Source organism: Calidris pugnax, unplaced genomic scaffold (assembly GCF_001431845.1).
Source record: "Calidris pugnax isolate Ruff unplaced genomic scaffold, ASM143184v1 scaffold20, whole genome shotgun sequence".
Lineage (NCBI taxonomy): Eukaryota > Metazoa > Chordata > Aves > Charadriiformes > Scolopacidae > Calidris > Calidris pugnax.
In genome coordinates this window covers 24,257,081-24,279,034 of record NW_015094510.1, presented here as the reverse complement: position 1 = coordinate 24,279,034, position 21,954 = coordinate 24,257,081, and the positions used below count along the sequence as shown (strand labels likewise).

At 39.7% G+C, this 21,954-nt stretch overlaps 1 protein-coding gene across 4 annotated transcripts in view; it reads left to right on the top strand.

The window, feature by feature from the left end:
- WASF3 (WAS protein family member 3) overlaps nt 1–21,954 on the top strand; it is a 79,368-nt gene that overhangs the window by 8,216 nt on the left and 49,198 nt on the right. For 3 of the 4 annotated variants that reach the window (XM_014966241.1, XM_014966244.1, XM_014966240.1), the window contains exons 2-3: nt 16,152–16,245; nt 17,915–17,986. The gene's annotated coding sequence lies outside the window, so the exon portion shown is untranslated. The remainder of the gene's footprint in view (nt 1–16,151; nt 16,246–17,914; nt 17,987–21,954) is intronic. The other variant, XM_014966242.1, reaches the window with a different exon arrangement.

Sequence of the window (21,954 nt, the reverse complement as noted above, 5' to 3'; positions counted from 1 at the left end):
TTTTCTTTTAGCCTAGCACTGCTGTTCTTGTGGTGATGCCCTCCTTTGACAGTTAGAAAGCGCTAACTTATCTTTTCTGTTTCATGCCTCTGATGTCCTGTAAGGTGGGGACAGTAGCATTTGGGTCACTGTTGTATACCTTAGTGGAGAGGCCCGTTGGAGCAAGTGAGCAGTGGACCCTTGGTTCCATAACTCACCTCATCAACAGAGGTTGGTAAAGGTGGAAACAGATTCTCTTTTGCATTCCTGTGACTTGCAAAATTAAATGGTGTTAAGACATGTACTTTCCTCATAGCCAGGAACCTTAGTTCTTCAGCTGATGGGTCCCAGGTTTCTTCTGCATCTTCATAGTGGCAACCAGTTTGCTTGTAAGGATTAATAGTTGGAGAGCTTGTGTATGTAATGGGTGACAGGCATAATATATCAAAATTTGCTAACAGTATTCCAGTGAATGTTGGAATTGATTTCTTGATGTTTGTTTTCAAATCTCATAGTGGAAAAGGTCACTATTCTGTGATGCCAAGGAAGACCATTCATCTGCTGTGAACTTGGTTTTGTCCTAACAGAACAACAGGCAGCTGCGGGGATGAGTGTGCTACAAGACAAGGCCTGGGAAGCTTCTTTTATTTTGAAACTTCAAACAGCCTTTGGAAACGCTTCTTTGAGGAGTCCTTCTGCCTCATTACATGTGAATGAAGAAGAGTTTGAACTTCTGAATTAGAAGGGGGGGCTTTAGTGCAAATGTGTCTTTTTAGTTCTTTCTTCTACAGCAGTTAGAGCTTGCTGTGGAGTTTTCTATAAAATGTTGAAGTTCTCTGGAACTCATATCAGCACAGGTTTATTGTAGAGTTATTTCCTGGGAAAGTACTGTTTTTCTTTTTAAAGCTTGGCTGCTGCTTTGAATGCTTAAACAGCTGCAGACATAGAGGAGATAACACATCACTCCAAATGAAGCCTACGTTTGATTTTATGCTGAATTTGAAGACACTTTCATATACGTATTACAGGGTTTTTTTGCACATTGAAGTGCACTCCTAACCACTGCATGCCAACTCAGGAGCTGGAGTGGGGTCACAGTTAAGTCATGTTTAAAGAGGATGTCTTGGTACAGTTATACAAGTGGTTTGGTTACAGTTTCAGATTATCTAAGTGTGTAGTAGGAGAAGGGTATTTGCCGAGCCATGCTAGACAAACCCATGTGCAAGCCACATGCTTTCTATCCACCCTTCTTTTGCAGAAAGAACCAGGAACTAGCATTTTAGCAACTTCATTTTTTTTCTAGATGGAGGGCATTCTGTCTCCTTCAGCTCAGTCACCATGTTTCTCTTGAAGCTTTCCATTCTTCAGATCCTACAAGTCTTGTACATCTTCACTGTAGCAATGGCTCTATAGCAAGTAAAGAGTTGGAGAGCTTGTGCATGGCAAAGGTGAAATACCTGAATGTTGAAGTGAGGAGGTACAAATGCCTTCAAGAGGAGTGTCTGAGAATGCAGTGGGGTACAGTCTTCCAGGCTTCAAATGAAATGTAGCTATTAGAACATTTGCTTCTGTCATCAAACACTGCTCGTGGTTTTGTAGGCTATCTTGAAATTTCAAGTATCCTTTGATTCAGGGTGGGTGACTCTACACAAGCACATAGATAAGATTAGGAGCAACACCCAGTTATAGCTCAAGCTAATAAGGTTGTAAAGGCAGGCCATGTCTCATTGCTGAATTTCTGTGCTGGGTTTGCACTGCTAATGACAGAAAAAACTTCCACGTTGGCAGACGAGTAAGAGGTTGGGTTTTTAATCTTAAGGTTTTTTATTAGCCTGAAATAGCTGCATCTGAAATACTACTGTAAGATCATTGGGATTCTGACCTTATTTTTCACAAACATTTGCTATTCTACTAGAGAGGGTACGTGCTTTGTGATAATGTTATTCTGATTGCCATACTAACAATTCTGAGGGCCTCTAAGCTTGTGTAGATCTGCAGCTTGCTGTTGTGTAGGAGATCATGTTCTTCTCGGTCACTCAACTGGCTGAACTGTTGGCTTGATGTTGGAGGAGGTTTAACAGCCTTCAGGAATTTCTCGTCTTGGAGAGTGATGGCAAGGTTCTCTTCAGTGGGATTTATAACTCTGTTTGCAAAAAATGCTGGGAAGCAGGAGTTAAAACTCCATGATTGGGGAAAATTCCAGAACTTCTGTTGTCTTAGGTGTTTCAAGTTGACTAAATATTTTACATCACTTAGTAAATTGGTCCCGTTATTATTTCTGTGAGTTCTTAAGTGATGTCTAGTAAAATGAATAAAGGATGAAGTAAAATATTGTAGCAGATTGAACACTTGTCTTAAAATTTTGGCTTTCTAAACCATACAGAAATAGTAGTCTTATGCAGTATATAGTTCAGTTTGCCTGTTTCTGTTACCGGTTCAATCTTTTCATCTGAGACTAGTGAGGAAGCGGTGAAATAACCACCTTTAGTGGGCAGGTGGTATTTTTGCTGTCTGTGACAGCAGCAGCTGAAACCCCAAATCCATCTCCTTTTCTCCGTCCTACGTTTTAAGATGAGCTTCTTTGTTGCGTGCTATTTCCTCATTTGGATTTTCTGTTCCACTTCCTCCTGCTGCAAACTCTCTCCTGTGCATTTCTTCTGAAGCCTCCTTTTACTTCCCTTTCAAACTCTCTCTTTCATATCCTAGTATTCCCCGTAAGAAAGAAATGCGTTGTGATGAACTTCTGCTTCGTGTCATTTCTCGCAAAACCCACAGATGCCTTTTTTTGAGTGAAATGCTTAGAGATGACAAAACCCAACAAACCACAACAAATACTCTCCCCATTGCCACATCCATCCCCAAAGAAGCTTAAAATGGAGGGAAGCAGATGCAAGACATGAAATGTAAACCCATCTTCCCTCAACTGAGTGAACTGCCTACTATCAGATTTCTTTAAACCACAGAATGTTATTTTTGGCAGGAACATCAGAAAGAGTATTCTTTCTTTTAAACAGTTGTTGTTTGGAAAACAAGCATATGTCTGGCATCATCATGGATTTCTAAAAGAGGAAAAAGTTATTTTATTTTCAAAACATGTCGTAAAACTGTGTTTTCAGCAGAATCAAATGTTAAATACTTTTGGAAGCTTAAATTTAATGGTGTGTCCTTACAGTTGGTTGTCAAGGTTGAAACAACAAGCACAGTTAGCCCTTAAGCTGCTAAATGCTAATCACAGCTTGGCAAGAGTTCTCCTCAGCCTAGTTACTGGGCTATGGAGAAGCACACAGGCAGCCTGTAATTAATTTTTTGAAGTTTTTTCAAAGCTAAACTTAAATGTTGAGGTTTAGATATAAATAAATAAGGCTTCAGTTTATGGTTATAGTAACTGTGATGTTAGCTGTGAGATCTATGGCTATAAATCTGTAGTTTGAGTATCCCCACTCTTGTTCATCTTGATAGAGTTATGGCTGTTAATGCCTTTGAATATGAAGCATTAGAAAATATATTTAGGTGAGTTTTGTGAACTTAAGGGATGGGAGTCTAAACAGTGAACAGTTTTGATTTGTTGGTCAAAGATAACTTTGTTTATACCTTAGTACAGAACAACAAATATAGCTTAGAACAGTCCCAGTTACTCAAAGAGGTTCGTCTAGGCTCATTTAGTTACAGTGACAGGGTAAGAATGGAGAAAAATCATGTTCTTTAACACTGAGTGGGAACCATTAGGGAGATTTAACTGTGGGGGTAGGAAGTATGGGTGTTGAATCTAGAGGAATAAAACCAGTGAATTTAATTGAGGGTTACTGAAAGTTACTATATTCTCTTTAAGATGTTCAATGTGATTTCAAAACTAAAATACATAGAAGAAACCTTGAAACAAAAGCTTGTCTGAAATACAAAGCTTGAAGGACAAGTGTTCTTTTGTCAGAAGTGTATTTTTGAGTCTTCTAAATCCACTTTGAACAAAATACTAAAATAAATGTAACTGTAGGAAAGATAAGACTGTAGAAATAATTAAATTCCACTGTGGATTAGTTAATTTGCATGATATTACCAGTGTTCTATAAAATATGACTTCCATGCTTTTTGCTCATTTCTGCAGGTGTATAATGAAGTGTTGATCCTCGTTCCTGCCTCAAAGCATGCAAGGCTTGCTGATTTAAATCAAAATTTTATTAGGGGTTAAAAGAAGAATAAACTTGGCCAAAGTGGGAAGCTTGAGTGTTGGTTTTTTTCTGTATACTTGAAACAATTTTTGGTGATTCTGAATAGAAAAGAAAGTGACCCGCAGAAGGGCTGGCTCTGAAGGATACGGTAGCTGCAAGTACCCTGCTCTCCCTTTCCCCTTCAAACAAGGAATGTTGGTTGTTAACTGTTTGGTGTATGGTTGGGATTTGCAGCAGTTTTATCTGGGAACAGATACTGGTACTCCAAAGGCTTAGGAGAAAGTGAAGTTCTCTTCCATATTAATGAGTAGTCTCTGCCAAATAGATTCTTGGTAGCCAAGAAGAGGCTTTATAAATCACTCAACTGACCTAGTAATGGCTTTCACCTACTCCTTATTTATTTTTAATGCCTATTGTTCTTAATGCACAGATAAATTGCTTTAGAGAGGTTGTGCTTGGGGATGAAAATTATTTACTATTGGTAGCATAATACCACTTCCTGCCATTAAATCAATGTTCCCCTGTTCTGCAGAAAGAGACAGGAAAGAATGTAAGTTGCAGAGGGGCATGAAATCTGGAAATACGCCTCTTGTGTGTTCTCATGTGTTTTTCTTTGAATTCCAGCTAATTCCTTTTATTTTGCTTTTTATTTCTTCAGAAGTGCATCTGGTACAAGATTTAACGTTAATTTTTTTTCTCCTAAGTCTGTTTACTATTTAATAAAAGACTAGAATGTAGTAGAGAAATATTTATCAACGGTATTGTAATAGTACAAGAATTTGGAAAGTTTAGTCTTAGATTAGACCTGGTTAACTATATCTTAGTTTACTGGGCTTGGTTTAAAAAAAACACAAGAGAAGTGGCACAATCCCTCTAGACAGAAAGGAGGCTTGGGCTATGGAGGAGAGGTCTTGTATTTGTGGGGGGCAGTTATTGTGTGGGTTCCCATTGTCAGTGCAGTGTCACTGTGGAACAGTCTGTTTGGGTTTACATTTCCCAAGAACAAGTCTTAACTCTCCTTCAGGCAAGCTCATTTTTCAAAGAGCAAGAAGCTGGTAGGGGAAGAGAGAGTTCTGCTGATACCTGAAATCCCGTTGATCTGTTTTCCAAAATTTTGCATTACTGTACTTTTTGTTATTACTCAAATGTTATTTTCCATTAATAGTTGTTAATTACTTGAATAAAAGCAGAAAAAGAGTGACTGACTTGAAGTGATCAGATGCAGAGAGAGAGTCTGGTGGAGAAGGGGTTCTGAGGTTAAAATTCCACTTAATAGTACAATCCAAACTAAAATATTTCTTGCACAAAACCGGTGATCTATTTGCCTGACAAATGCAGCAAAACATTACCAGTGGAGGATCAGTGCTAGTGCGTGGTTGGAGTTCTTATTCTACTTTTGTTTGTTTGGCTTTATGTTTAGGGGAAGACATTGCTATTTTTGTAGCAGTAGGATTATATCTAGAAAGCTGTTTTGATCCCAGTTGTGAAGTCTTAAACCCCAGTCTTTCAGTTAGCTGCAGGAGGGCAAAGATCACTGCGTGGATACCTGTTACTGTTAATGTGACATTTTATTGGGGAAAATGCCCTCTCCCCGTGACTGCCAACTTGGTGCTGATGGTTGATTATTTGTTTATTTTTTAAGCACTTGAACATGGGCTTGTCCTAATAATAGCTTCAATTATCCACTTTAAAGTTGTGAGATTCCCTTTTAAGTCGTAGTTTTGGTGCAAAACATTTAGTTATTTACATGTTAACCTGATAATGGGCTACTCCTAAATAAAAGCCTTTCTGAAGGGCAGGGCATCTTCGTACTGTTGTCATGTTTGAAAACAGGATAGGTGGAAGGTTTTGTTCCCTTTGGTTTTCTTTTCTGCGTGCCAGCAGCATGGATAAATCTCACTTTCTGGAAGTCTTGACTTCAAAAAAGGAAAAAAAAAAAAACCCATGAAGGGTATAGTTAGTTGGCTAATGGAACTTAGGCATATTTAAATGCCATTTTTACATTTCCATTGGTCTGATTGTCCCAAACATGTGAGGGTAATAAAGTTAAAACCTACTGAGTATCTATGATTCTGATATCTGAGCTTGGATCTTCCATGTGTGTCAAAAGAGAAGAGAAAATCATTAATGAAACCTGGTTTGAGGTTTTCTAAAGTAGACCTGCATGGCAGGATTAAAATAGGTGAGACAGGAGGTGTCTTACCGGTTTATGGAAGTGGCAGTTTATGCTTCTAGTTAATGGAAAATACCATTATTTCTGCAGCCAGTAAGTTGTGAAAATGTAGGATCTTAAGTGTTGGGGGCAATAACCTTTTTTTTTTTTTTTTAAAAAAAGTGTGATTCCCATGGTTATTTGCAACAAGAGCTGCTAAAATAAGAAACCCAGTATGCATTTGTACTGTGCTGAAAGAAAAATTATATTACGTGTGATCAGGTGATACTTTAAGTAGCTCCTCATAAAGGAGCCTTTGAAAAAACAATCAAATAAAACCCTACCCTAAAACCCAACCCCCCAAATGACAACAACAAAACCCACCAGACCCCAAAACCAACAAGTATCCATGTCACCTTGGATGGTCTGTTTTAGTCCATTGTACTTGATGCAGAATTTGCCAGGAATTTTGTAACCTGTAATAACATGAGTCGCCAGTTCAGATGATTGTGGTGCTTATACCACCTCACCACATGTTGGTCATAGAGGTCACCTATGAAGAATTACATGAGCGTTTCAAACCAAGGTCACTTGTGGTAGAAGACTGAAGATAAGGCATCGAGTTCTCCATCTGATGTGGCTTTACTCTCTAGCTTCCACACATCTGCAATGCACGTGCACGGTTCTTTGAGCAAAAGCTGAACACACTGAATATCAGTAGTGCTCGAACTTTTAATTGAACCTCCCTTTTTGGTAATCGTGTGTTCTTCTACTGCTCTTAGGCCAGCATCAAACAGCTGTTACACAAAGAGGGAAAGAGGAAGCACAGCCACAGCTGTGTGGCTCTGGCCCTGCCCTCTGGGAAGTGGAGCTTGAACCTCAGAGCACTGTGTGGTTTCTGCTTTCCTATATGGAGGTGAGAAGAAGTGGATTTGAAGCTCTGCCAGATTTCCTGCTGTCCCTTCTCTCTTTCTTCCCATGTCAGATCACAATGGTCAGTAAAAACCAAAATATCTGGTTACTTCCATTCCTGAGTGTAAACCACATGTTGCTTTGGAGCTGTCAGCTGCTACTTGGGTAGGCATGGTATTGCCTTAGGACACGGCATGCTTCCTTTCCTGTGATACATTCTGTGCCTCCACTTCTGTCTACAAAGTATTAAAGAGAATAGCTTTTGCTATTCAAATTAAAAAAAAACCTACTGTGAATTTCTTGGTTGCATATGTCTTTCAGCAACCAGTTGCCGCTGTTTCGAAACATTTAAGATTTAGATTTTTTTACAAAGTCAAGGTATTTTGCATCACACATGATGTAAATCTGTATTTAATTTTTGAAAACTACATGGTAATTTTCAAAATGTTTAGTAGGGGGAGGCAAGGGGAGCAATGACTTGAAAATGTCATTGAAATGGGTTTTTTGTGGTTGTTGGAAGACTGAGGAAGGGACACAGGCAAGAAACTGAGAGAGAATAGGATGCAATCACATTATTATGAACTGTTAAGAGAGATCTGGGATGTATACATATAAATACAGTATTGTATGTATTAAGAAATTTAGGTTTTCTTAGACTTGGTTATCAGATCAAGATTTTTTTCGTTGTTTCAAAATTTCTTCATGGAAATTACTTTTGCAAGATGCTGCATTTGTGGCAGCTGCCTGTCCACTTACCTCCCTCCCCCAAGAGAAAATGCTAAACATGGCTGTGAAAATGATACTGAACTAATGTGAGGAATAGGATTTATTGAATTTATAAGGATATTTAGTGGGAACAGGCAAATCTGATCTCTTGAGTTAGTATCAACAGCTTGGTGTTGAGTCTGATGGTAAAGCAGAGATAACCTGGTTGGGTTATGTGAATTAGGATAACGGTGTTCATACTTTTCTCTTCCTTACCCATATTAAGCAGTGTGAAGTAGAAGTAGTTTTAAAATTCCCTTTTATGTAAACATGTCTTAATTAAAACCATAAAATCTTGTTGTAACAGCAGGCATGATGGCTTTAAGCCACTTCAACCTTCTTTTCAAAAGAAAAAGTGGACTTTATTTCAAATACTTCTGGATTTCTGTGATTTGTTTGATCTTCCTAAACTGCTAAGCTCCTCTACGTTGCATGAGATTTGAGGTCACAGATCCATGCAAAACTGCTTTAGTCTAACTGGCTTAGAAGTAAAAATGTTAATAAAAAAGACCCAAAAGGAACAAACAAAACTGCCTGTCTTATCTGGCCCTTTAAAAACAGGAGAAGGGGGGGGGAAAACCTCTTCAGAAATCAGGATAAACTCGAACCATGTAGTTAATACCAGAGTATGCTAATGTCTTTCAAGAATAGCTCTCCAGCTATGGTGTAAAATGCAATAATTAAATACATAAGTTTCACCTGCTAATGCTTTCATTTTTCTCCCTCCCTTCTCACTCTCCTTATTTCTTTACATAGTAATGTCCTTAATTGAACCCTGTAGATCAACTGTAAGGAGTCACTAACCATTAATTCCATTGAGTTTTAATTTTATAAATGGTGGCTCTTTAATGATTAATCTGTGTGATACCTTCATCTGTCTAAAAACAATTTAAATGCTTTTTGAGTCTTTCAAATTGGGGAGAAAAAAAGACACTTTTCACAAACGTTTTCTAGTCTGTGTCTACTGAACTTTTATAAAGGTTTTGTGTATATAGAGAGATATGTATCTATAGATCTCTCTCTAGATAGATATAGAAAGGCTTTATAAATAGTGAGAACTAAACTGCAATAATATATGTATCTACATGCATATCTAAGTACGTGCAGCTGACACAGAACTGTTCATAGAAATAGAATATTTCAGTTGAAAGATACCTGTAATGATCATCTAGTCCTGTAACCTGACAAGTTCAGGGCTGACCAAGTAAAAGCATGTTATCAATGGCAATGTCCAAATGCCTCTTAAACACTGACAGGCTTGGGGCATCAGAAGCTTGTCCCTGTGTTTGACCACTATTATTAGCTTCCTAATGTCAAACCTAAACCTTCCCTGGGGCAGCTTTGAACCATTCCCACATGTCCTGTCAGTGGACACCAGAGAGAAGAGCTCAGCACCTCCCTCTCGCCTTTCTCAGGAAGCTGAGGAGAACAATGAGGTCACCCCTCATCCTCCTTTTCTCTAAACTAGACAAGCCCAAAGTCCTTGTCCTGTGAGGACTGGCTATGCCTTCCAGATCGTTCACCAGCTTTGTTGCCCTCCTCTGGATGCATTCAAGGACCTTCATATCCTTCTTAAATTGTGGGTCCCAGAACTGAACACAGTGTTCGAGGTGAGGCCACACCAACACTGAATACAGTGGGATGATCACCTCTTCTGACCACCTGGTTCTGTGTTTGGTGCACCCCAGGATGAGGTTTGCCCTCTTGGCTGCCAGGACTCATTGCTGGCTCCTATTGAGCTGCTGCTGACCAGCACCCCAAGATCCCTTTCTGCAGGGCCGCTTTCCAGATACTCCTCTCCCAATTTATACTTGTGCCTTGCATTTCTCCGTCCTAGATGCAAGATGTGGCATTTGGCCTTATTAAATTTCATCCCATTAATTATGGCCCAATGCTCCAATCCGTCTAGATTCCTATGCAAGGCCTCTTGTGCCTTGAGAGAGTCAATAGCACTTCCCAGTTTAGTATCATCAGTGAACTTGCTAATGGTGCAATCAGCTCCTGCATTCAGATTGTCAATAAACATATTGAACAGAATTGAAGCCCAAGGAACACCACTGGTGACTGGTTGCCAGCCAGATGTAGCCCCATTCACTACAGCCTTTTGAGCTCTGCCCTTCAGCCACTTCTTCACCCAGTGTACTGTGAACCTGCTCGTGCTGCAGTTGGGCAAATTGTCCAGAAGAGTGTTTTGAGGGACAGTATCAAAAGCCTTACTGAAATCCAGAAAAAACACATCCAATGCCTTCCTGCACCCGTTTTGAAAAAGGGTGGAAAGGAGGATCCTGGGAACTACTGACCTGTCAGCCTCTCCTCTGCATCTGGAAAGATCATGGAACAGCTCCTTGCTATGCGAAGGCACAGGTAGGACAGGGAGGTGATTCGAGACAGCCAGTGTGGCTTCACTAAGGGCAAGTCCTGCCTCACCAACCTGGGTGGATGAGGTTATAATAGAAGGATATCAAATTAGTTAAACAGGACTTTCCCTTTCTGAACCCCTATTGACTGTGCCTGGTTGCATTGTTCTTTGAATTCTGTTCAATAGTGCCCAGTATAGTCTTCTCCATAATTTTTCCAGGAACTGAAGTTACACTTACAGGTCTGTAATTCCCTGGATCTTCCCTCACGCCCTTCCTGTAAATTTGAATAACATTGCCTACCTTCCAGTCAGCAGGGACCTCCCCACACTCCCAAGATCTGTAGTAGACGATGGAGAGAGGTCCTGCCATAACATCCTCTAGCTTCTTCAGTACTCTGGTTTGAATCCCATCGGGCCCCATGGACTTGTGAACATTCAGCTGATACCTCTGGTCCCTTACAATTTCATTGGCCACAAATGGAAAGTCACTGTTCCCATCCTTGTGGTCCTCTGACTTGGGGGACTGGGCAGCCCAAGGTCTATCAGTATTGTTAAAGAGTGAGGTGAAAAAAGGCATTGAATGCATCTACTTTTTATTCATCCCTATTAGTCAGGTGACCATCTTCAACAAATATTGGTCCGATCTTTTCTTTAGACCTCCTCTGGCTGTTAACATACTTAAAAAAGCCTTTTGAGGGATCACAGAGCAGTTTACAAAGGAAGCAAGCTTTGTGTCTCAGATGGGCTTTTGAACAAAGGACATGGCCTCTGAGGAGAACATAATTACAGGAAAGGTGAGATTTTGCCATGAGCCTGTACCAAAAAGCATCGTTCTGTCTGCTAGGGTGAAGGATGTGCCTCCTGTTCTCCAAACAGTCAGTCTCAATGCTCTTCTGTTTTTCCGTTTCACTTCCAAGCTGTAGGGGAATTAGTCACAGAGTGATGCGAGTGGTTACTTTCAGCTAGATCCAGATGTAAAATATGTCTTGCCCTTGGATGGGGTGTGCTGGGGGAGCAGCTGCTTTCCAGCCTGTGACCATCTGCATAATTCTGATTCCATGGGATTGAAGCTGGCTGTCAGCTACGGTGGGGCTGAGTAAGATACCATTAAGTATGACCTTGCTGCTGCCTCCTTTCTCAGTGCACTTCTTCATTGATGTGATTTTTTTTTTTTTTTTAAAATGGCATTAGTTCTGTTTAATTTGCCTTTTTTTTTTTTTTTTTTTTTGGTATTAGGTCTTCTGAAGCCTACTAAATTTTATTTGTCAATTTTAGTAGTTACGTGTCTCATTTTAGTGGTACATGTGTGTGCATGTGATATTTGTGACTAACGCTTTTCAGTGGGGTTCTGTATCCTGTGCTGATTCATGCTTCCCTTATTCTGCCACTTGTCCTTAATGGCCCTAAGCAGTAGGGTACAAACTGCATGACCCTCTACTGCTTATGGGGAAGTTTGAGCTAAAGAAAATCTTAAGTTTTTTTCAGGACAGGGTGAAGTCCACTATTTGCTTTGAATGTGGACTGTTAGCTATCTGACAGTGTTCTTGTTTCGCACATGTCACCAGTCCACTTCTTCTTAGTGAAGCGTTTAACTTTGAAAGCCTGTACTTCTGTCTTTCCCATCTAGCTTTGGGCTAGTCCCTTTAACAATCCCACAGGTTTTCTTTCTCTCTGGAGTACTTATTTATACAAAGATCTGTCCAGATGTTTATGCTTTGTAGCAGTGTCTCCTAACCTCAAAAAATCAGGTTGAGTGCTCCGGGGAGGAGAATTTAAGGGACCTTTTTATTTTAAGAAGCTTGTTCTTAAATCTTAGTAACTGACAGACTATGCTATATGTTGCAACCCCCGCCCCCTCCTGGCTAGGTGAGCAACAACTGAAATCACATAGGCTGTCTGCTGGGGAAGGTCCATTTTTAGTATTGTCACTCAAGTGGATCTCCACTGATGTAAAGCCAGCAGCATTCCTTTAAGTAAAGCATTAGGGAAACATCTCTGGGCGCTGGGAGTAGAGCTGGGAGGGACCTCTTTGCCTTTCTGTAAAGATGTGTCCACCAAACTTCTGGAGAAGAGTGTGGGGCTATATTGGGAGAAGGCTAATGGTACAGAAGATTTTTACTGTGAGATTAGGATTGTTACCTGTGAAGATTTAGGGACAGTGAATGTTGCCAACAAATGTTTTCAAGTGTTTGAAAACATTTCAATATTGACGTCCCGGCTGAAATTTGTTCCTCCTTTGACTATTTTTCTTTGTCAGCAATTGAAGAATATTTTCTTCTTAGATCAGAAGCGAGAGAGTGTAAGGGCTACTACCTGCCTGTTGTGGTTGGTCCTAGTCATTTGTGGTACAGCCTTATCTCTACATTTGGCTTCATTGGCAGTAAAGTGTCACTGCTGACCATTAAGGAAGAGTGTTGTCCTGCACAAACCTGTTGTTGTTGAGGTCCCAAAGAGGTGAGGTGTGGGCGCTGGTGAATGCTGGCATGCTTCTTATCAGCCAAGAACGTCTGACAGACCAGTGCTGTTACGGGCTGGCTCATAGGCTTGAAGGGCTGTCTTTTGTAGACCAAGTCTGACCATCCAAGCAGTTCTCAGAAAGATCTGGAGGGCCCTTGAGGGCTTGGCGGAGGGCAGATTTCTCTCTGCACTCCAAGGACAGTGCATGTCTTAACCAGGTCTGCATTTCTGGATGTCTGTGGAGGCTCAGAGTTTGGGCCTCCAGCAGCAATTGAACCTTAAGATAAAGACGATTTGGAAGACACAAGCTGCTGTGTCCTTTGTGCTGCTCTGTTACATGCCCAAGTTTAAGACGGGTCTGGATCAAGCCTAGTTCAAAGATAAGAAGCTTTCTAGTTCTTGTGAGCAATCTTGTGAAAGCTGCTTAGGATGGGCCACTGAAAGTTCCCTTGTTTCTAAGTAAATGGTTGTTTGGGTCTTTTACAGAAAAGCCCCCACATCCCACTGTAGAAATATGGAGTGGGATGTGACCACTAATTGATGGTTTTAGCTCTTTGAAGACACCAGAGACTAACTGGGTTTTCCAGACAGTTTCCAGACATTTTCCAAATGTCTGCTGTAGAGTTACAGTAGTTTCCAAGATTTTAGTTTCATGCTTTTAAGATTGAATACAAACAGGAAGTTAACAAGACAAATCAGTGTGGGAGATTTAAACCACTTCCTTTTTTTGTGTATGCATTGATAAAAGTTACTTTGTAATTCAAAACTACAGTAGTAAGCTTTGGCTCTTCATATGTGAAACCATGTTTTAAAACCCTTCCCCCCACCCCGGAAGCAGGCTTTAAAATAAAATCCTTTTTTCACCATTTTGATGATGACCTTCCATTTGGATACTTTTAATCCTCAATCTGTATAAAAGTTATGTCTTGCATTAAATCCTTTGTGTTTTTTTTCTCTGTGGATTTCTGAAGTAATCCTCTGTGTGCCATATAGCTTGTTCTTCAAATTGCTTGCATGCAGTCTCCTCATTTCTAGGAGTCCTGCTTAGAAAGTTTTAAATCATTGATTTTAAACAAAATGTAGCTGGATATACATTTCTAACCAAAAGTCAGCTTTATACATTCTGCATCTCTGAAATCTTACCCTGGTGAAACTATTCAGTACTTTGTAATTTAGTCAGTGAATATGAGTCAAATGGGGCACTTAGCTGAGGAGTCAGTGATGTGCTTTGTAATGAGTAAGAATCTTTTTAATAATGGCTTTCGTCGAGATTTCTTTCCCCTTGAAGATTTTATGGGAACGAAAGAATCCGTTTGAAAGGGAATGTATATATTCACAGTTATGCCAGTAGATAGATATTTATTTTCTGTATCACCTTGTGTGCATCTGCAATATTTTTTTCATCATAACTGTGTATCTTAAATGTAGAACATGTATTGGGAAAGTCCAGCATTTCTTCTCTGGCTCATCCTGTGTCTTTTTAAAAATACTTTAAAAGCAAATCAACAACAAAACCAAACCACAAAACTAAACAAAAAATCTGATTTAATAAAAGATATAAAACTGCTTGACATTCACCATGTCTTGATGTCTTTATTTATCCATGTAAGGATTTATACTAACCCCTGGGGTGTCCGTCAGGATAGTTGACCTCATTTCACCATGAAAACTGTGCAAGAGTCTCATCCTCACGGTTCACACGGTAATTCCTGGCTTCCTTCCTATCCCTGTGTAGGTCACCCGTGTTGCTGACCTGAGTGGGGAGTTCTTGCATCACGGGATGGATGCTATGATCCCATGTATGTAGTGCAGCACTGCAGATGTTGTGTTGTTGTAGCTGCTGGAAGTGGTGAACTGCAGTGTGTGGACGGGAATGAGTAACCAATGTGGGGGGAACTGAGAGCCTCATAAGGTGCTGTAGTTGCCGAGGCTAATGTCATGTGCAGATATGTCCTCATCCACCCTGATAGTACTAGAGGATTTGAGTTCTATATAAAGTTCCAGTCACCTTGTACTAGGCTAGTGCTCTCTGACAGCTATTTTTTAGTGTTTTTCAATCTAGAGCTAATTGCTTTAAAGCAGATTTGCAGTTTCTAGAACCACAGGTATACTTGAATAAATCACTGTTGGATCAAGTCACTTAGGGTAATAGGATCCTGTTTGGCATAATTTTAGTCAGGATTGTGAAGCTACTTTTGGAAGACACCTTCTTCCCCATATGCCACACCTATCCTGGTGATACGATAGGGAGACATCAGTGTGTGAATGAACTATACGTGCCTGAGGCTTTTATAATGTATATCTTTGGAACAGGTCCTTCTGTTAGCCTGTAAGCACTTAAATGAGGACCAAGGTCTTGGCCAACTGGTAGATCTTGATAGCACGCTAACTAGAGGGCAATATTAAGTTTGGAATAGGCAGCTGCTGCACCAAAGCTTACTGGAATTGAGGTGGGGGCACCATGATGTTAAAGTTTGAATAATTTGTGGGAGGAGGAAGGAAACTTAGAGTGGTAACAGTGAACAAGAGATGCTGTCTGGGACATTGATGCCTTGCCTTTGAGAGATCTGTGTGTGGTGACTTCAATAGTGTCTTGCTCTTCTAGGTGCTTTGGTGTTGTTATAAACCCTGTTTTTCAGAAGTGCCCTTGAAATAGAAGTTTTTCTCTCTCGTGGAAATTTTTATTGTCTACAATGTCTAATCAAGTTCCACCAAGGAATGTGTAGCAGCAGCCTTTAAAAATATGGCTGTAATATTAGTGTCTTATAATCAAATGATCGAGTCTAGAGCTCATCTTTGTACAGTTCTTGCAGAAAGGGCAGCTATGTTTTAACCACAAAAACTTTATCAAAATTCCGGTTAGGACTAAATATTCATCTGATGCTAGCATCTGTATTATTTTCATGGAAACATCTCAATACTTTTTACAAAAGATTCTCATTGCTTTTTCAGTGTTTGTTTTGTTTTAGTGGGTTTGTGTTTAGTAATATTTAATGTACTGTGAAGTACATCAGAGGGACTCAAATCTGCTGTTTTATTATGCTTTACAATAGGCCATTACTATACATTTTTCGAACCCCACAGTCTTTAAGTGGGTAAGAGTTACCTTCTCTGCAGATATTTCCAGTTAAAAAAAAGGGCATTGATTATAAAATAACACAAGCTATTTTCTTACCTTGAAAAACTTTAAGCCGTAATATGAAATAACAGTTACCTTGAAACAGTTAATAGTATGTCTAGATTCTACTCATGCATTTTTAAGGTTTTTTTTAACTGATCACTGAAACGGATTTTTTTTGATGCATATCTTTAATTATTCGATTATTGGAAAAACTGAGTTTCAATTTGTCTTTGTTTGCAGATAAAGCCACCTGAGTGTGCGAGCAAGTTACAGAAGAGCTGCCTTCTCAAACGTGTGAACAGAAAGGATGTTCTCTGCTCCCTTTTTTTAAATGGTAAGTTGTTCAAGGGAGCTCTTACTGAACATACCTTGTCACTTAATTTGCATTTGTCTAAATCTATTACAAATAGATTTGAAAAGTGTGGTAAGTCCTTAAACTGAAAACCAATGATGAAGTTTGGAAACTGTCCAGGAGTTTTTGAGTTAGCATTGGGAAGGAGGTTTATATTTTTGTGATACTGAAGCTATACTGTATTAGGCCCTGAAACAAATGATGATCCGGATAAGGGGATTGAGTGCACCCTCAGTAAGTTCACAGATGACACCAAACTAGGTGGGAGTGTTGATCTGCTTGAGGGTCGGAAGGCTCTACAGAGGGATCTGGACAGGTTGGATCAATGGGACAAGGCCAATGGGATGAGGTTCAACAAGGCCAAGTGCCAGGTCCTGCATTTCGGTCACAACAACCCCAGGCAACGCTACAGGCTTGGGGAAGAGTGGCAGAAAAGGACCTGGGGGTGTTGGTGGACAGCTGGCTGAACATGAGCCAGCAGTGTGCCCAGGTGGCCAAGAAAGCCAACAGCATCCTGGCCTGTATCAGGAACAGCGTGGCCAGCAGGAGTAGGGCAGTGATGGTGCCTCTGTACTGGGCACTGGTGAGGCCTCACCTCGAGTACTGTGTCCAGTTCTGGGCTCATCACTACAGGAAGGACATTGAAGTGCTGGAGAGTGTCCAGAGGAGAGCCACCAAGCTGGTGAGGGGTCTGGAGAACAAGTCCTGTGAGGAGAAGCTGAGGAAACTGGGCATGTTTAGTTTGAAGAAGAGGAGGCTGAGGGGGGACTTCATTGCCCTCTACAACTACCTGAAAGGAGGTTGTAGAGAGGTGGGTGTTGGCCTCTTCTCCCAAAGGACGAACGACAAGACCAGAGGAAATGGTCTGAAGTTGCAGCAGGGGAGGTTTAGATTAGATATTAGGAAGAATTACTTTACTGTGAGGGTGGTCAGGCACTGGAACAGCCTGCCCAGGGAGGTGGTGGAGTCACCATCCCTGGAAGTATTTAAGAAACGTGTAGACGTGGCTCTTCAGGGCATGCTCTAGTGCCCAAGACTGTTGGTTTGTTTTGTGTGTGGTGGTTGTGGGTTTTTTTTGTGTGTGTGTGGTTGGACTCGATCTCAAAGGTCCCTTCCAACCATGGTGATTCTGTGAAATGTAGAAAGCACTGCTGGCCCAGGAGACTGGCATAATTTAAACACTAATCTTATTGTGTAGAAAACAGAAATAAATTTACTTTATTCATGGATGTTCATGAGATACTGGATTTCTAAATTTGCATCTGTTAATTACTTTTACCCTGTATAATCTGTGCTTTGCTGATGTGTCGTCTTAGAGATTTAAACCAAATCTGCTGAGGTTAAATGTTTGACTGTTTGCCTTAAAGTGCAACGGATAATAAAAGATTTATATTTATTGATATTAAACTAGCTTTGTGGGGAAAAATCCCCATGCCCCCCAATCCATCTCAGCCACAACACACACAGCACAGACTTTTAGATGAGGATTATCTGTTGTGTTGGTGGAAGAGTATGAAAACAGCTGTGTTGCACTTCCTTCACTGTCGTAAGATGTGGGCCAACCTGGGTGGTGCTAATGAATGCCCACTGTCAAAGTGCAGACAATTGTGTTAGATTTTAAGTAAAGCTAATTATTAACTTTTTTTTTTAGGGGGTTGCAGCTTGTTTGCTTCTGCAGTGGGAAAGAGAAACCTTTTGAGCAGGGGAAGAAGCTGGAGAGCAGGTTTGTTTTTCTTCCTTCTGAGAGCATGAGGAGGTTAGAAGTAGGATTAGCTACTTGTAGGAGAGACTGCATTCTTCCTGCGTGGCACACCCCAGTGCTGCCTTTGGCAGAGTCTGCAGCCAGTCTTGCTTCAAGATTTCTGAAAAAAGCAAAATGTGCAGCAATGCTTTAAGGATACTGTTGTTGACTTTGCCTATGTCCTAAAGCTGACCCTGACCATGATCCTTTGGCACACTTTGTCTGTTGAACTGAAATTCACATATGCTTATTTTAGTTTTGAGTTCTGATTATATGTTTGATGATATCCAAGATGATTATCAGTACATATGTTGCGAAAGAGATTGCACCCTAAATTAGGGAAAAACTCCAAGGAGTTCTGGAAAACTCCCCTATGTATGCATGCAATCACAGTGTCAAGTAAGAAACTTTATTGTGAAGGATGAAGGGATGAGGAAGCAGTATGGTGCGCACAGAAATGTGAAAGGAATTGCAACACCCTTGGAAGGAGAAGGATGAAAGAAAATCCATTCTTTCCCCCATCCGCCTCTCCCACCATTTCTTTTAAACGGTATAGTAACTTGAAGGTTATGTACTGAAATTGTTTGGGAAAAAAAATCACTTGCTGTAAATACCAAAGATGAGGAAGTGTGTCATGAAAAGTAGATAGTCTGCAAACAGTCTGGTAAGCGAAATGGACATATCAAAGACTGAAAAGACACTTCACTCTGCTAAAGCATTGGATTAGCATATTGAATGAAACAGTGAGTTGTAGTTCTCTTAATATATGTATTTAGTGTCCTCAGGTGTTCTGTTGTCACACAGATGTGCATACACATAAACATGTGTGCAAAGATGTCTCCAGCAGCTAATCCATAGCTATGGTCACTCCAGCTACTGACTTTAAGACCTCTGATCTCTCCAGTATCTGGACCCCAGACATACGGTCTCCCTAATAGCTGGCTTGACAGACCTCTTCTGTTCTTGGGGTTTAAAAAGTCATTGCTGTCATGTTTTAACTTCCGGTGTTCTTTTTTTTATATTATAAGCTTAACAATCATTATAATGCTGTTATATTTCAGTTGCACTTCATGCTGTATGGAAACATCATTGCTTGCTTTTGTTTGTGGGAGGTTGTAGAGTTTGTTGTTACAGGAATAAAAATCGAAGTTTAGGAGCATTTTACCTAGCTTGTATTTATTTATAAGACTTCAAAAATTATTTTGATATATTTGCTGTTTATCCTCAGTGTAGTATTATCAAATATTTTCTATTGCTTTGTGCAGGTTAAGCACAACTTTCACATAGGGTTTAATTGAAATGTATCTAGTCTGGAGTTTAATATAGTTGAAGGGTATTTAAAGACAGAACGCTGAACATACTTGAAAATAATCAGCCTTTGATTTTTATTTTTTTAAATTAAAACCTAATTTTAGTAAACATAATATTCTAATTTTTGGTTGAACACTGATCATTCATATATCACAAACTTTCTAATAGGACATACAATTTGGAAACTTTACCTGGTCAATAAAATGACAAGCTTTTATTTGAAATAATGATTGATTTCTACAGAAATGTAGTATTTTTCTTGTTAAATTTCTGCTTCAAAGAATTTCACTTAGAATTCATAATTAAAAACTTAAATGGCTTAATTTGCCTGTTTTGCATGGATAGGAAGGCATTTTCATGTTAAATCAAGTCATTCATTTTGTCACTTGGATTATAATCGTGCCTTGTCTTTTTTTTTTTTTTTCCTCTGGATTTCCTAGAGTGTTTTGCTAATATAAACGCTTCCAAAAGTTGTCAAGTTGCTCAAAATAAAATCCACCTATTAGTTGTTTGTGAAAGCTGCTGATGACTTAACTTGCCATAAGGAGCATGCACTGGCTTTTCTAAACTTCTATTGTAATCCTATAACACCGCACCACAAAAGTGTTTCCCACAAAGAAAATTAGAGTGTGTAGTCAGTAAGGCAGTACCAAATGCAGGGCTTGAAGAAGGACCCTGATGCTTACCAACCTCAAATGTCAATTTACCAGCCCAGCTGAAGAACTCCTTTAGAATTGCTTGTATGTGATGATGAGAAATACAGGTTTATAGTTTGGCATATAGAAGTGTTGAATATTCACTTATGTTTTGAAGAAAGATGTTAAAATTATGTTTGTGATTGGAACAGTCTTATCCACACAGCAGTCTTTAGAAATACTTCTATTATGAAAGCAACTTTGATACTTGTAGTCAGGGTTAAACCAAAATTATTGGCAAACACTTTTGCCTGTGCGATCTGACTCTTCAGTAATATAACCTGTGTCCTTTATGGCTGGCAAATTGTAGAATAATTTAGTAACTCAATAGTTTTCTTGAATTCTTGATTTAAAACAAAGCTTCCTCCAAATTTTCTTCAGAAGACTACAGTTTGCATTTTCTCTGGAGGAAAGCAACTTCTCAGAATAGGAGAGAGTGAGTGGAAGAGGTAGATTGGACAGGAGAGAGAAGTATCCTTCTGGAGAATGGTGGAAGGTTTTTGGACCACTCAACCAGTCAAAAGCAGAAGATCTCTAATTGCATAGTAGTGAATGGGGGCAAAAGAGTAGGACAGTGGTATCCTGGGGAGAAAAAAGGCCTATGGGAGAGGAGAGAGAAAGTATCCCAAAATGCTTGCATTAAAAATGCTAAAGCCAAAAGGAGGTGAAGCTGCTTTGGGGAGAGACTTACATAAAAGTATGATAGAGAAGTCTGATCACAGATTCTTATTTTAATTGAGAGATCCATGTGTTTATCATGAGCTCTTCTTGTTTTCTGTCTGATTTTGATATTAGAAGATGCTGAATATTTGGACTCAATTCTTGCCTGTCTTCAGTTGAACTCTATTCAGCGTGTGATTATTTACGTTTTGCACGTGACTGCATGAAGTTGTGGGACGTCATGTTTTTAAATTGGAGCCTGGCAAAATAGGTTTGATGTTAATACACCAGGAGGAGTAATTTGGTAAAACTGGCATTTGTGCAATGAGAGCCTTAGCGCGCCCATCTCATTTTCCAAGATAGTGATATGAATGCATACAGAAATATTCTTCATTGTTGTCTGAGACAGTGGAAAATTCAGTGCTACTTAAATACTGCAAATAAATACAGTCATTGGCCTCTTCTCTGAACTTTTTCTGTGATTGGCATCATAGTAACTTCCCTTCAGAATTATACAGCTAGTGTACAGGGATCTGCTTGAAGATGAGATTTAAATCTTGGTTGCCTGTGCAATGATTAACTGAATCAGTTTCTAAATTTAGCTGATGTAGTTAAATTGCTTTTTGAACTGTGTGTAGATTAGTCTCTAATGGCTTTATTTTTTTTTTTTCAGTACATGCAGTTTGTAGTCTCTCTAGATTGCTATTTTTAAATTGTAGTTAAGAGCAATGCAAGTATTGATGGGTTTGTTACATAATTTGGTGGGATGTATGGAACATCCATGTAATCATAGATAACTTTAAATGGCATTCTTTGAGAATCAGAGTCAACATGTTTGTACCTTGTGTTACTCCATCAGGCCAGAAGGTCTGCAGTGCAGTTGCACAAGTTTTGCTTGGTTTTGATGTGATTATCAAATAGCCTTAGGCAGGGTGTTAACAACTGCAGTTTTGTCTCCTGGAGCCACATCACAGAGGTGGCAACAGCAGTCCTCTTTTTGTTCAGCAGCCAGCTGGTTACAGCCCTAGTCAAGAAATCTGTTCCTCTTGGATTGTGGGATCTCATGAGCTCAATGGGATTTAAACTAATAATTGCATTTCACAGGAGAACATTTTATCTCCAGGATAACAGCAACAGCAGAGCTAGGATGGAGGCAATTTTACAGTAAGCTCACTTCAAAATTCGGCATCATTCTTTGTTTCTGTTGTTTAAAGAAGAACAAAAGCATCCTGGACATCAACATTTCAGGATGTAATTTTTTTCCATTGTTTTCACTTCAGCTTG